General features: G+C 42.6%; 1 protein-coding gene across 3 annotated transcripts in view; it reads left to right on the forward strand.

Annotated features, from left to right (window-relative positions):
* Positions 1-15,044, forward strand: part of KIF5C (kinesin family member 5C) — a 90,441-nt gene that overhangs the window by 6,250 nt on the left and 69,147 nt on the right. Inside the window, exon 1 of one of the 3 annotated variants that reach the window (XM_052792826.1) lies at positions 12,147-12,283. The exons of the other annotated variants lie outside the window; for them this stretch is intronic. The gene's annotated coding sequence lies outside the window, so the exon portion shown is untranslated. Of the gene's footprint in view, positions 1-12,146; positions 12,284-15,044 lie in introns of those variants that run through there. 3 annotated transcript variants of the gene reach the window in all.

The raw sequence follows: 15,044 nt of genomic DNA on the forward strand, positions 1-15,044 counted from the left end.
GCTGGGTCAGTATGGGATGCGGAGGCAGCTTTCCTAAGGAAAGGCTGCGGCTGCGGGTTTGCATAGGGATTTGGCTCATGTAGAGCTCTGAAACATGGAATATCCAAAGGGGCAGGGTGTGCTGTTGTTCGGAGAGTAGCGAGTGGCCCGTATGAGCAATGCCCTCGTGTCTGCCCGAGCCCCATGGTAGGCGATGCTCGGGGGGTTTCCCCAGGCTGCACCACAGGTATCAGGATGAGCGGCAGCCAATTCGGCTCCTGGGACTCTGTTGGCACCGAACCAGTTTTCTAAGGTGCTCCTGAGACAGAGATACTTCCCTTCCAGTTAAGGTTCGAAGCAAAATCCTCGGCTTGTTAAACGCTGCTTGGCACGTTCTTGCTAGATTTAAGCGTAGATAGTCACTTCAGCGGGAACAATGTGGTTTGGGGGATTTCTGTTTGTTTCTTTTCTGAGTCCTCTGCTGTTTCTGTCCTGGAAAGGATATTCTTTCAAGCTTGTCTGTAAGTGCTGAATTGGAGGAAGATTATTCAACACGGATCAATGTGTGCTTCTTGGATGAAGTTGAACTTCTGCATGCTTTTCTGTTTTCTAAAAAAGTAGTGAGAAATAAGGTGTGAAAATAGCTTCTATTTATTGTTGGTGGTGCTAGAAAGATGATTTACTCAAAATACAAAGCTTATTATTTTTTCACCAAAGCAATTTCCGTTTTGTGTTTTCTTGGGGCATCGAATGCTCTTTTTATCTTTTTCTAATCCCATTTGGATATCTTTATCTAAAAATATCTTCATCCTGCATACCTAGCCTGTCAAAAACATGCATTCCTACTTAAAGCTTTGAAACTTAAAATATAGATGATATATTTCAAGAAGATAGATTGTCGAACAACTGGAAAATGTAGTCTCATGCCATTCTTGGTGTTGTCTTTTTTCCTCTGGTAGCTCCTGCAGGATGCCTTTGGTTTAAACCAGAAGGTTTAGACCATTCGGCATCTGTACTCATGTACCTCGTTCCAGCTTGTTGCAGTCTTTGTTTCCTTCCCCTGAGATGCAGTAGTTAGTCACTGGTGTTTGGATTCATTTTTGCAAATGGCTCTTCAGTCTGGTACAGTCAGATTTATCGGTATTGGGGAAGTCTGGGAGTACTTTTTTTTTCTGCATCGTTGGAGATGATTTCTCCTGAAGCTTCCTGCCCTAAACGAAGGCTTAACGTGCAGTGAGGAAGCTGTGGGGGAGTGATGTGTACTTACATCTCCACATACTGTTTCAGTGTTTCAAACTGTGCCAGAAGAATAAAAGCTGTTGCAAAAGATAAAATGAAGGATGAGATGCCACTTACAAGTCTTTAATATTAATATGCTTTTCTCTGTAGTAGTTTTTGGAGAATTGGAGCGGGGAGGGGGATGCTTCCGTAAAAACAGATACATAGGAGGAGAGATTATTTAATTTAGTTTTTCTTGACAGTTTTTAACTAGACTGCTGACACCCTTGTCATTATCTTTGGTGTCCTTCCTGCTACCATTAAAATGACTCACCTTAGGATTTGTTTTCTTCCAAATTTACTTGTTCTGAAATGACTAATGTGTCTCCAGGCACTAACATACATTTCTAACTCTGTAAGCAGCGGATTAGTGCAAGTTGCAGAACTGCAACACCTGCAGATCTCGCAACTGTGTTTACTTAAAGGTGGGCTTTTCCTCCCACTGAGGACAATGTTAAATAACTTGTGTCATCAGTATTTGTCAGTTCTCTGGTTTGAAGATTTCAGCGTGCCTGAACTGAGCTGTGTTGTTCATCGGTAATACCGTATGCATAAGGAAAAGGGGAGTTGTGGACACGTGTTGAAAAAGGGGCAGTGGCATAGAAGAAACAAATGAATGGGGTGATCTGTTCTCTGCTTGGAAAAGAAACACACATAATCCAGTTCCCACTGATTAGCTTCCACGGCTTGGGACGGTCTGGTTGCTGATGCATTTCTTGTTAAATTGTGGCTGGCTTAGTTGAATACAAAAGTGCATTTGGAATTTGGCATGAATGTTTTCATCAAAAGATCTCTTCTACACAAGAGGATTTATTTGTGGTTTGTTTGTTTTCTTTTTTTCTTAACATATACAGCAGTCCTGTGCACAGGATGTTTTGTGCCTGTTTTTGTTGGATCCCTTTGAGCTTGACATGTTGTGTCTTAATGTAGCCCAAGAAGACCAAACACAATTACCTACCAACTACTTTCAGACCCCTTACTTTCCCTCTTTTGTTTGCTTTTGTGTTGCTGCAGCCTTTTAAAACTCAGAGGTCATGCCAAGGTAAGACTCATTCTGAAAAGATATTTACTAAGTCACTCAGATGACTGAAAAAACATGTATCTGTGCGGGAATGAGTCTTGGTTCAGGGTCTGCTCTCAGTTCTATTGTTGAGAACCAGGATGCTGCAGGGTGAGGCAGCAGAGCTCTGCTTTGACAGCGGGCTGAAAAATGAAAGGACACTGGATCCAAGTCATTTGAGACAACAGCCTGGGTGTGCAATACGGGGTAATCTGTGCTTCAGCTGACGCTGCAGGTGTAGAAGCAGAAGAGTGATTTAGAGTGGCTCAGTAATTGTTTGACGCTTTTGACTTGACTGTGGTGTTGCCAATGTTTGGTTTTCCAGCTCTGCTGGAAGGTACACATTGGATAATGGTGCTTGTCCGCGTGATGGCTTTGTGAACTGAGAAAATACCTTTATTCAATTTTATTGGGTTCTCGAGTGTCAAAATACTGCGTACTTAAAAAACCCACAACCAACGCAACAGCAAAAAACCCCGTTACCTCAAAATATCCAAAATGGGATCCTTGAGATGTGGAGTCACAGGTGCGGTATTTCTGATGGATTCCTGTTTTTTTATTTATCTACTGGAAGGAGCCACGCCATTTCTATATATTTATGACCTCTTTGGATCTTGACTTTCTATGGGATGTCCTGGAGCTGCGTGTGATTGTTATCAGATTCCGATTATAATATCAATAATTGGTCCCATGACAGCTTCAGAAAATGCATATTTTCAAGTTATGAGGTAGAGTCTAATTGAAACCAAGAATGTTGGATTTTTTCCCCATGAGAAATGAGTCTTCAGAGATAAGGACTTAAATATTTCATAGTAGTCTCTTAGATGTCTTTGCAAAAAGCGATTCATTTTTTCAGTGCTTCACTCTCTGCTAAAAGAAATCCTACTCTGCTACCTAGTTAAAATGATGGATAGGAGATGCTCTTGGTTGGTGTAAGAGACTCTCTTCTGGGTCAGAGAGCAGTAGGATTCTTGAAAAATTGTGGTTGTTTTGAAGTTGCTGTGAAACATTTCTGTTGCATGAGGACAATATGATACTGAAAACCATATTTTCTTATACGTCAAATGGCCCAAAGGCTTACAATAACTTTTGCTGTACTCTTGGACAAAATATTCCTGAATTTACTAAGATATTTACAGTCACAATTGTTGCTATGACACAGTCTTTTCTATTTAATTATCCATGTGGCAGCCAGTGAGGTAAAGATGACCTCTTATTTTGGGAGGTAAAAGCTGACTTTTAAGGTTACATTGGGAATCTACAGGGAAGTTGAATCTCTGATATACAAATACGATTCTGGCTGCTAAATTATTCTTTCACTTAGCAAAGGATGTGCAGGAGACCGTTATCTGAATTGGGGTAACTGGGTTAGTGAATATTTTTAGCAAAGCTGTTAACAGATGTCAGATTTTTCTACATTTGTAATCTCTTTTCTTGACTGTACAGTTCTCCTGAATTGCTTGAATTTCTGTATTTAGGGCAACAGTGAGATGTGGATAATACTGCAACTTCTCAAAGAGCTTTGAGATTTTATATTGCTCACTTAGTAATAATCTGTTCCAAAAATCTACTAAGGAAAGTCATCTGGCTTTTTTTTAATATACTGCTCTGTAATACAAATAGCTGAGCAGCTGTATTTGCAGGCACTAGAGCCTAGCGAGGGAAGCGCAGAATGCAGTTGGAGGATGTATATATCTATGTACGTATCTATATGTATAGTAGACTAGCTTATAACACGCAGTGATGTTCCAACAAAAGATACTTGCGGCTAATTCAGCTGGAGCAGGCACAGCAAATGTATATGTTTTTCCTTGTTCACTGTGTACCTGACAGAATTTGCTGATGGCTTGATCAACGCTGCATGCTCTTCTAAAATGCAATGACTTCTCTGACCCTCGGAAGCCATGCTACTCCTAGGTTTTACTGCTGATGCTCTTAGTAGCTGTTTCAGTTACACTGCAAACACAGTTGTCTGCACCCATACAGCTCCATCTTCTCCAACTACAGCAGTTAATTCCTCTTTAACAGCCCAACACTGATTTTTGGCACCATATAAATCATACAAAATGCCACTACTGAAGAATGACCTATTAGCCTCAAACTGCTACCCCCATGTTGTATTCATCCTCTACTACTCTCAGCTTTTATATTACCTTTTTTTCCTCTCCCCTTTTATATTACCTTTTTTTTCCCTGTTCCTTTTTATATTGCATTTTTTTTCATTTCCTTTTTTTATATTGCATTTTGTTTGGTTTTTCTCCTCTTAGAACCTATCTGTATGCTTTTTTATTTTCTTACCACTTTCTGGGTCAACCATAAATACCCAGTGAAAACTCTGCTGTCATTTAATAAACACATTGGCTTGATTATTTTTCACTTTATGGTATCTTTTACAGTTTAACTTCAAAGCAAAGTAGTTCTATGATGCAAACAAATCTTAAAGCAAAGTTAATCTCGCTATACAGAAGCACATGTTTCTTTATACTTGAGAAAAATGTTTGCTTATGTTGGTAATAACATTTTTATTTATTTATTCTGTCTATTGCTTGCTTTATGCGCAGCCCAGATTTTCTGAGTATTATAGAATAACCTTAGCCATAAACTTCAAACAAAACTGTTGCCAGCATAAACAATTTATTTTAATCGTACCATATGTGATCGTTTTGCTGTGAAGCACTGTGTAAGAGTTGCCTTCCCACTTTCTGTGCGGGAGGAAGGTAGGACTGTGCTGCAAAGAGCTGAAGGAAAATGGAAGCACCTAAGGTGGTTTCATACAGGGTGTGTTGTGTGAGCCAGTGCCAGAGCTGGGAAAAAGGAATGAGAAATGGAAACCCCTGGTTGTCAGTCCCCAGCTGGGAAACACCCGACTCACCCGCAGAACTGCTCCCCTTTGGGGAAAAAAATGCTGAGATGAGTCACTGCTATCTCCATCCTCCAATCAAGATGTTTGAAGGGCTGCTTTTCTGAGATGGCTACGAATATCCCTAAGTGCAGCAAGTGCAGAACTGGCTGCCTGGGTTGGAGCGGTGGGAAGCGCTGCCTTCAGCAACCCTCCAGGCTGTTCATCCTCCTGGCAGAAGGACAGGAGCTATGGCAGGGGGAAGCAGCTCCTGCTGCTGCCTGCAGTGCTTTTTGAAGGCTGGCTGTGTGCAGAGCTAGTGGAAAGGCTTATGAACGTGGTTGTTTTCTAGAAGCAGACTGAACTATTGCCCTGTTTTGTAATTTTTTTTTAAAGTTCACTTTTGTCAGAATTGGTCAATAGTGTATCACTTAATATGGGACTTACATTTTTCTCAAAATTAAGTGAACTCTTTCCTTGTGTTTTATGATATGTATGTGTGCTGTTTTGGCAAAGGCAGTACTATATGAATGCATAATTTTTACTGAGCTGAGTACATTAGTCTTCTGGCTTGATGCAACTCTTAATCTGTTAACCTTAGTAGAGCTTGCATTTGGCCTGTTTTGCATTCAGACTTTGTACTGGAACTGAACAAACCTGGATTTGACTTGCAAGTGACCTTAGGCTCGTCAGCTCCTTGGTCCCCTGTTTATACAATGGAAATACTCCTTTATTTGGTGGTTTAAATTTCAGGGTTTTCTGATTTTTGGTACTATGGTAGCTGCCGGTACACACTTCAGTTTCATCTTGAGAAAGTCATTTGGAACTCCCTCTTTAAAACGCAAGAAGCCTGAAAGCTGAAACAGCTGGTGGACTTGGGAATTCAGAGCAATTATTCTGTCCTGGAGAGAGGTACCTTCTGTCTTTAGGATTTGGAGTACATCACTGTGTATCTGTCCTGCTTCTCTGAAGAGCCATCGGTAACCGTATAAGTGTATTTCTACCGCACGCAACGGCTGAACTGTGTGAACACAGTCGTAGGTGTGCAGGGGCAAATGCTGGAGCCCCGCTGCTCCCCGGGCTCGCGAGCAGCAGCAGGAGCTCCTTCTGAGAGCCGTGTAGGGGCAAGGACAGCAGCGCTGTCCTGCTGCTACTGCTCTGATCCTGCGCTGTTTGTTTTTTTTTCCCACGATCATCTAAGTGGAGCATTGCTAATAAAGATGCCTTGTTGCCCTGGTTGCACGCAGTAGGCAGTGTTCAGCCTTTCTAGGTATGCTGCCGCAAAGGGAAAGCGGGCAGCTCCTCTTTCCTGTCACTGCAGACTTGGTGTGCCTGGGAAAAGTTACCCCTCCTTTGAGGGGCTACAGGGGAGAAGGGCCAGGTGGAGAGGAGGCTGTGTTCATTTACCACTTATCTCCAAGGCCGAGCTGGTTTGTGTAACAAGAACTGCTTGCTTTTTATTTTTGCTTTTTATTATTATTGAAAATGCCATTTGGAATGTCATGGGTTTCAGAGACTTTGGGATATAGGAAATGTAAATTGGATAAACATGAAGGATGGGGAAGACAAGAGACCTCTTTGGCTTCAGGACTAAGGGGTTTTTTGGGAATAGTGCCAAATGATGAGCTTGAAGGTAAGCAGGGTGGCTGGAGGTTGAAGTCTGTCAGCAGAATGGCTTGTGACTTAACAGGAAGAGCAACTGCTTACACTGATGCAAATAAAAGGTCTTAATGATTGTTTGCTCCCTCCTTATCCTCCTTTCCTGCTAGTTGACAGTCTTGTGTCTCACAGGTTTTGTTTGCTTCTGCTAAAGAGAAATAGGAATATGAATCATGATTTACATAACAGACAGGTACTGTGTTTATATGACTGTCGTCTTATGGGTCATGGTCCTTTCTTCATCTTACTTGCCACAGTGGGTCAAGAAACAGCACAAGGGCTTTCACTCACATGCGTAAATGTTTAACATGTTCATTTTTTGTGCCTCCTGAACACTGTAAGGGAACGGTGTGTGGCAGGCCAGATTGCACCCTGCTTTGAAGATTTGGGAAATGCAGAAGGAATATATCAGCATTACTAAATCTGATAATAGAATTACTGTCAGATAATTCCAGGCAGCATTGCCTATTTCTGGATAATTTAGCAGAAAGCGGGGCTGGTCTGCTGATCTCATTGCTATGCTGTAAGAAGAGATGTGCTGTATATGTAAGTTGTAATGCATTTCTAGCTGCAGGGAAGGCACAGGAAGGGGTTATGAGCCAGAAAATCTATTTTTGCACTTAAAAAAACCCCAAAATTACTAAAAAAGGTCCAAGCAGTGCATTTCAAAATGAAATTCTGCAGCGCTTTGTTCTTCAGAAGTTCACAGGAGGATATTTTGTTGTGTGTGCCTGGGTGTGTGTGTTTTAACCAGATCTATAACATCACTTTTATTCATATTATTTGTGTAACATTTTGAGCTATATTCTGTGTAGTAACACAATCAGAAACACTTTGCCAGCTGTCCAGGAAAGCACAACTTGTCACCACAAATTTCTCAGTATGGGACAAGTTGGCATAGACGTTCTCGCTACCAAATGCAAAGCCATTTGGAACCACTTCCACTTGAATTTTGAATGAGATTTAAACAGTTCTGCATTTCTTGATGATTGACTTAATTTATCAGTGATGGATTAACTTACCAGAAATGCAAAAACCGGATTCTTAAATACTCTTTTCTTCCTGATAGCAGGTGCAAAAAAGGAGGAGGCAGTAGTTCTAGTTTGTAAGGGGTTACGATGTTTTTGTAAGGAAGATTTTTTTTTTGTCTCTACTTGGCTAATTTCCCAATGTGATTTTTATGAACTAGAGGTGCAAACAAGAATGCCTGTACTGGAATAGGATCGCTGAGTATTACCAAACCAAGCACTGCGGTATCATGGCGCTGCTCCCACAAACGTATGGGTTGTACAAATAGCATTGGGGTCTCTGTTTAACAGTTTCCTATTTAAGCTTTCCTAGTCCTCACTACATCAGAGACAGAATCCTTATTTTTTTTAATGTTATGAAAAACTATGATTTTTGTATAATTGCCTGGCCCCAAATGCTTCAGCTTGAGGAAGACTGGGTGATTGGTGCTAAAATTGTGAGATTTGGACTTATCAAGTAAAACTGAGACTTCTTTTTTTTTTTTTTTTTCCCCTCCTAATAATGAGATGAGATATATAAGGAAATCAGTGCAACGAACCAAGAAGCAGAAGCTTGTTGGTTGTAAGGTTATGGATGGGAGTGAGCAGGTTCCTCTTCACACAGAGGGTACGGATGACAGGAACTGGTGAGGCTCCAAGTGACTTGGCTCGTGCCTGGCCAGTGCTGGCTGGCTTTGTTCCTCCCAAAGGGGAGCTGCCTCCTCTCTCCTCCACCCCTGCCTCTCTTAAATTGGGTGAAATGGCAGGAGGAGAAGAAACTGGGCAAATTGAGATAAGAATCAGAAGAAAAGGTAAAAGAAATCAACGGAAGTGTTACCATGGTGAAAGGAGGTCAGCGATTTTGTAGTGGGATTGAAACGCCACGTGAAACACTGCGGTTCCTGCGCATTCCTTCCTGGAAGATCTTATCTTGCTCCGTGTTCTTATTAAATGAACTTTTAGACTTGCATTTCATGCATGTCTTCAGAGAGAAATGGCGGATGCGCAGAAGCTCATCGAAATGGCCACACTCGTGCATGGGGTCTCTGTTCTCTGAACACTGTTCTCCATCCATGTTTGAAGAGGTTTGTTGCCAGGAGCAACTTGTCTGCATTACTCGGTGACAGGGTAATTGCTCTGCCTGCCTTGACATCTGAGCTCCTGTGAAGGCTCTTCCATGCTAAAATTGTAGCTGTTACTACAGTCATTGAGATGCAGAGCCGAATATTTCCAATATACAACAGTAGTCTAGGCTAGAAGCCGTCAAGCTATGAAATAGAAGGTAATACCAGGGCAGCTGTGCATCAAATATCTCTACTGATAAAATCAGATACAGCACTGCACTGTTTGGTGCCCTTTCAGTTCTTCTTTTGAGTATCACTTTTCAATGGAAAAGGTAGAGGGAAGTACAGAAGTAGTGGTGCTGTCATTCTCCTTCCTTAATTCTCTGATGTGTTTTCGGTGCATGCGGTTTTAATTACATTGCATGAAAGGAGGCTGGGGCAGACTAGTGATAACGTTTCTGTTATATTATAGGCTTTTAAAATCCTGCTACAACATGAGGTCAGTAAACATTCAAGCTACTGGCATTTAGTATCTCAGTTTGTAAATGAGGAAGCAAGTCTAAGGTGTTGTTACTGATCTCCCAGTGAATCAGGAACACACTCAACCAGCAAGGTATCAAGGGGTGAGGGTTATTTCGTGATCTCTGGGAGTACAATTACTCCATTAGATCATGGACGCTGGTATCTTCCTCTCTCACCCGTCATGCTACTAGTCTGGGCTTTTGAACTCTTGGATGCTACTAGTCTGGGCTTTTGAACACTTAAGATCTTACAGTTCTTGAGGACAGAGGAGAATAATCTACATGTATCGGTGTTGCTGTTGGTCCTACAGTTTGCTGTTGGTGATAATGGGATGAGAACAGTTCAACCCTGTTGGTTGGAGAACATCCCCAGTGGAGAACCGTGTTCTCCCCATGGTGTGCTGCCATGCAGACGACATTTTGGCTCCACACAGGTCAGCGTGAAGGGGGTCAGTTTGGGGAGCAGAGATGTGCCTGGACTCACTGCATACGCTGGCTGTTGGGATCTGGGCTCCCTGCTGTTGTGATTGCCAGGACAGTTTCGAGACCCTCCAGGAACTCCTCCCTCAGGATTCAGTCGCACAATAAATTAGTGGCTCTGGATTAATCCCCGGGAGACTGAATGAGTATATAGCCCAGCTGCAAATGTGACAGTTTATGCTTGTGAAATGCTTTCTCTGCAGAACAAATACTGTACAATGCAGGCAGTGGGGTGCAAGCATCTCACTTGTTCCTTTTTGCCAATGTATATCCAGCCTGACGGGACGCTCCGTGACCAATGGTGTAGTTTGTTCTCTGATCCCCTTCAATCCTTGGTTTTGCGGAGCATGCTGAAAAGAAAGCTGCTCTACGGACCGGTGATGCCCTCTCATTTCATTTTGACCTCTCCTGACCCGAGATGGATTTGTATCTACAACTGACAGTGCTCAGTATCCCATTACTAATCTCCTGAGCCACCCAGTTGCCCCATAAATCTGTAAGTGATATGTTTAACAAAGTGGAGATTAACACAACACTGCCACAGAAGAATTAAGATGTAGTTATGTCTTGAACCGGGGCTGGTTTATGTTGCGCTTCTCTTCTGTAGGTGGAGCTGAAGGTCAGCATCTTACTTGGGAGCTTGACTTCACCAAAACTGCTTCGTTTCACGTCTTGAAATATCCACCTAGCTTTTTTGCTTTTTGTTGGAATATTATAAACACTGATGATAAGCAGAGATGCTGCTCCATGCACGACTTATTCCTGCGGCCCCCCACCCATGAGGTGGCCTTGTCTGACTCCGCTTCCATTGCTGCTGTAGGGAGCTGCCTGAGGATAGGTTTTACTACAGTATTTTCTGGCTATGAAATATTTATTTTTGTTACAAGAAAATCATAGTGTTCTTTAAGTAACAAAAAACCTGGTAGTTTAAAACCAATTTTGAAGGATTGCATTTTTACAAAGTAGACAATAAATACATTGTTCTCTTTGCATTCTCAACTGTTCGTAAAATCACAAGACCTTTAGTTAGAGGAGTTTCAGGCTTCTATAATTATGGTACCTTTCTTTCTCTTTTCTTCTGCAAAGAATATTTTTCTGTCTTTTCTTTCTAAACTGTTGGTTTGCATGGTTTTATATGCGAAAGAAATTATCAAATTCTCTCATCCTGTTGGTCTAAGGGAGTAAGGTAGGTTAGCTGAAATGCTGGAGGCTGGTAAAACCGGAGAAATTTTGGATAATTTTGAGTCTGGCTTACCTTCAGAGCTCATTGAGTGCTTTTTTTTCTAGAAAGTTTTGGAAGGTGTTTGTTGAAGGTGGAAGCCATCAAAAGCAGGTTTGACAAGGACCCTGTGTGCTGATTGTGGCTTGGAATATTTTGTAGTAAACACCCTCACAAGATTTCTGTTTACTTAAGAACCTCTGATGTGCAGAGGACCTTTATCTGCAATGTGAGTGACGGCATTTTAAAGTTAATTTAATTAAGCTTGTCTGTGCTTTGCTGAAGTAAAATGAGTAGATTATGAAGGTAGCTTTGAATAGGCCTGAAAAGGTCTATTAAATTAGTTAGAGCACATTAAATTAAACCAGTAGTTATCTGTTACAGGTAATACAGTGGTGCAAGCTACCTGAAAGCCAGAGGGATGGTGCTGGCGACGATGTTCTCCTGTTTCCCATAGGACCGTTAGAGTAGCCTATGTCTAATTCCTCATTCTGATGGTTTTATACCTATGATAAAGCGGAGAGGTCTGCTGAACTTACAATCACATATCTAGTTAAAACTTAGTTTTGTGAAAAAGGGTGGAAGAAACAATTTTGCAAAAGAAACACAAGTGTGAAAAAGCTATCTTAATTTCTTAATGTGAGGTGAAAGACCTGGGAAAGGGGGAATGATGCACATCTTAAGCTACTGCTGTACAGAGCACTGAATGAATTCCATTTTCCCACAATTGTTAATATAGCTTCATCTTTTCAGAGATTAAATTTAACTGCAGGAGGATAACACCACTCTCCAAATACCCGGTTTTGTACCGTTGCATAAACAGTTAAGTAATCGAGGCCCAAATCTGCAAGCTGCCGTGTGGCATGCAGGGCGCTGGCGGGCTGGAGAGATGGTGCTAATCCTGATGGCATTAGGCTGCACAGTGGAAGGAGTACCAAAGGATGCACGGACTAAGTGCTGCTAGTAATGCAGCATCCACACACGGTGCTTGGTGCTGCCGGGCGTTCAGTCGCCGACTGGTCAGTGCCTCTGCTGAGGCTGCCTCCGAAGCGAAGAAGATGGCAAGGAGCTGGAGGAGGCTGTGTCCTGGGGCCTTTCCACCTCTCTGTCCCATTCCCGAGCCACGTGGCGTTGGGGAGTTCTGGAAGAGGAGGAGGAGCGAGTCGGTTGCCCTCAAGTAAGAAGAGGTCCTGTTTTCCGTGGTGCTGGTGGGTGCTCCTGGCTGGGCTGCAGCCTCCAGCAGGGATGTTGCTCCTGAGCCCTGGGTGCACCAGGGCACTGCTTGCTTCTCCAGCTCCTTGCCACAGCCTTCCTAGACTCGAGGAGTCTGTCAGCCTGCAGGTTATCATCTGATGGCCAGGCTGGGGGCTGGGAGACAGTTTGCACTGCTTTTTATTTTTGTGACTAGTGTTCTATAGATAACGTCCCATCTGAGAGGCTGAGAAGTGCCAGCGAGGGGTTAGAGCTTTTGCGGGGTCCGTGGTGGCTGGAGATGTTGGGTCCATCTCATCCTCTGGACAGTGGGGACTAGCTTGCACCACTGCAAGTAAATAATAATGGAGAACTATGACTCTGAGTATTGCTGTGTCAGAAGTATTAAAAAAACATTGCTGAAGAGTATTATTTAATAGTTGGCTTTGTATTGGGAGATCTTTATACTTAAAATTCATACAAAGTTTCTTAAAGAGTATATTTTCCAGGTCATGCATCTAAGTGGAAGAAAAGCTTTAAAATAATTTCTAAGGTTTGGTTTCCTAAATTGCAGATCTATACCAAAATAAAATAATGCCTGCTGAAAACAGGATTTGTTGCAAGAAGTTTAAGGTTCTTTCTGCCGGGAGTGAAAGCTAAAAGGATTGCTGGCCATGAGCCAAATTCCGTCAGCTCCACAGAAATGTTCATAAGGTAGATCAATAATTAAGCCCGCCATGCAAAAGTAATGTTGTGTTTGACTCAGATTGCTCTGCAGTGCCTGTTCATACATGACTGCTTGTTTTAATTTATTTTCCAACTGAGTTTTAGGAGCATTACCAAGATTTAAGAATTTCTTTTTGGATAACTTGGTTTGACTATGTAGTGTATTCAGGTTACTCTGAATAAATTTCCTTAATTTTTTTTATCCCAAGTATTCTGAATTCTCATCCACTAGGTGGCTTGCTACTGCCCCAATGTTTTTAAAGGGCAAGCTAACATAGAAAATGGATAGGATGGCAGTAGCATTTCCTTAGTCAGTACAACTGAATAAAGGGAAAACATAATAACTAAATTTAACTGTTTTGCTAACATGCATTTATTTTCTCCCTCTGTCTTCAATCATGTTTTCAGTTCTCACTAGAGATAGGTGGCTTCAGGCGAATAGGATAGATCCTGTTTATTTCTTGTGCTTTTATCAGCAAGATAGTAACAACCTTGTAGTTGCAGAATCTCTATAACTTGTGTGGAAAGTAAGTCCTTCTATCTAACAAGTTCTATCTAATTCCAGGGGGAATTTGCAGGGCCAACTTGCGAATCCCACTTGCAAATGGAGCAAGCTTGATGCAGTGTTCAGTAAATGTGGCCTCTACGTTTTCAAAGGGAGTAAAGACTTTAATTCCTACTCCTACAGGCTGGAGGGAAGAAATGTGTTTCGTGCCACCTTCTAAGGGAGAAACTCAGTGCTGCGCAAGGGATGTGCCGTGACTGAAAAATTGAATTGCCGCTGGTAATAGTTTGCTTTCTGCTCTTTGAAAAATTCTGTCTTCCAGGCCTGCAATTATATATATTTTATTTATAAAACCCCTCCTACAAGAGCACTTACAGTAGTGAAAACTAGCTGGGAAATAATTTCCCCCTAATTAAGCTCCTACATATCACGTGATTCTATTACCTGTATACTCATCCGTTGTATGTACTGGCAGTGGCATCATGTATGGTGTGTTAAACCCACTCATAGATCATTCATTCCAACTGCATCAATAAAACTCTTTGACTTGAATAGAGAGCCAGAATAATAATGACAAGAGTTTCAGCAGAGTCACGGTTTGCCAAATGATTCATCTGATAAACTGAACCATGTGATTTGGCACTGTTTCGTTTCTGCAGGGACCAAAAGTTTTCCTGAGCTATCGGCTGATGATTGCATGACTGATGCACCACTTTTACAGGGGTAAGGGGGATGCCTTTATTTGACCCGGTTGTGGAGAAAAGAACATTTCTGCCTTCTGAGGGGTCAGGGGACTAAGATGAATGAGAGGGACTCTGTACACACGATCTGGCTGCACGTTTCAGCTGAGTGCCCTAACTATTGGCTGTTAGGAAGAGCCGAATCTGGCAGCCTGGCAGAAGTGAGGCTGAGCCCCTTTCCGGACCTCTTTGCACAGAGATGCAGCTGGCAACACGGACACACGGACCTTGTGACCTGTGGTCCCACTTCAGTTCCTGGTGCTTAGACCCACATACGCATGCATGCACACAGAATGAGCTCCCTCGCCCAGAAAGAGAGTCTGAAAGGAATTTAGTAAGATGATGCCAAGAAGAAGTGGCCAAGAAGGCCAACGGCATCCTGGCTTGTATAAGAAATCGTGTGGCCAGCAGGACTAGGGCAGAGATCGTCCCCCTGTACTGGGCACTGGTGAGGTCGCACCTCGAGTCCTGTGTTTGGTTTGGGGCCCCTCACTACAGGAGAGACATGGAGGTGCTGGAGCGTGTCCAGAGAAGGGCAACCAAGCTGGTGAAGGTCTAGAGCACAAGTCTTGTGAGGAGCGGCTGAGGGAACTGGGGTTGTTCAGTCTGGAGAAAAGGAGGCTGAGGGGAGACCTGATCGCTCTCTACAACTACCTGAAAGGAGGTTGTAGTGAGGTGGGTGCTGGTCTCTTCTATCGAGTAACTAGTGATAGGATGAGAGGAAATGGCCTCAAGTTGCGGCAGGGGAGGTTTAGGTTGGATATTAGGAACAATTT

Source organism: Harpia harpyja, chromosome 7, assembly GCF_026419915.1.
Source record: "Harpia harpyja isolate bHarHar1 chromosome 7, bHarHar1 primary haplotype, whole genome shotgun sequence".
NCBI classification, from domain to species: Eukaryota; Metazoa; Chordata; class Aves; order Accipitriformes; family Accipitridae; genus Harpia; species Harpia harpyja.